This window comes from Orycteropus afer, unplaced genomic scaffold (genome assembly GCF_000298275.1).
Source record: "Orycteropus afer afer isolate SDZICR_OR568_19922 unplaced genomic scaffold, OryAfe1.0 scaffold00375, whole genome shotgun sequence".
NCBI lineage: Eukaryota > Metazoa > Chordata > Mammalia > Tubulidentata > Orycteropodidae > Orycteropus > Orycteropus afer.
In genome coordinates, this window is record NW_006921962.1 from 2372871 (window position 1) to 2374050 (window position 1180).

At 35.8% G+C, this 1180-nt stretch overlaps 1 protein-coding gene across 1 annotated transcript in view; it reads right to left on the reverse strand.

Moving 5' to 3' along the window:
• OTOGL (otogelin like) overlaps positions 1-1180 on the reverse strand; it is a 251434-nt gene that overhangs the window by 33780 nt on the left and 216474 nt on the right. The window lies entirely within an intron of this gene.

The following is a 1180-nucleotide window of genomic DNA, read 5'->3' on the forward strand; positions in this document are numbered from 1 at the left end:
TAAAACTGTAAACATTTGAAATTTATTTTCATCAAAGTCTTCATGTAAAACTGAAGCTCTAGGATGACAGGCCATTTCTTATACTGTGATTTCATATCCATCATCTTTTTACTGATTTTACACATAGCCCAGTGAATTTTGGAGTGTATACTTTCTCATCTAGGTCTAATATGAAAGGACCTCCACGTTAGCTCTTTCCTGCTTTGAAAATTTTCTTGTTCTTCTTCTCAAAAATTTTCCCTCTATATATCTTGCACTAAACTGTTCCCATGAAATCTTCTCCAAATCCAGCTTCCCATTCATGCCATAATATAATATACCTATTCATGAGCTTGCCTTCCCACTAAACCATTAATTCCTTGAGAGCAGAAAGGGGTCTTCTTCATCCTTGGATCAAAGGAATCTAGCATAGTGCTTAACGTGGTAGATGATCAATAACATTTTGCTAAATAATTCATGAAATGCTATATTAATTGGTTCTTTGTCTACAACAACACATTCATTTTTAAGGATATAGAGTATTTAAAATATCTGCTAATCACATAAACTCAGAATGTTAAAGACTAATAAAGACTTGACTAAACTGAATATATGACAGTACTATACACCAAAATGGTCAGAATCATAAGGAAATGATTAAACCCTTTATGTGTGCTTTCTATACTTGGTTATCAAGTGGCATTGATCTCCTACTCATAGGACAGAATTTCATTTTTCTTGAAAGCTATAGATATGTTGCTGTTATTACATGCCATCAAGTTGGTTTTGATTTATAGCAACCTCAGGTATAACAGAACAAAACACTATCCAGGTCCTGCGCCATCCTCACAAACATTGCTATGGTTGAGCCCATTTTTGCAGCCATTGTGTCAATCCATCTCCCTGAAAGTCTTCCTCTTTTTCACAGACCATCTACTTTACCACATATATTATGCTTCTCCAGCACAGATCCTGCCTGAGAACATGTCCAAAGTATGAGAGGCAAAATCTTGCCATCCTTACTTCTAAGGAGCATTCTGCCTCTACATCCTCCAAGATACATTTGTTCATTCTTTCAGCAGCCCATGATATGTTCAGTATTCTTCACCAACACCACAATTCAAATGCATCAATTTTTCTGCTGTCTTCTTTTTTCACTGTCCAGCTTTCACATTCACATGAGGCAACTGAAAAGACCATG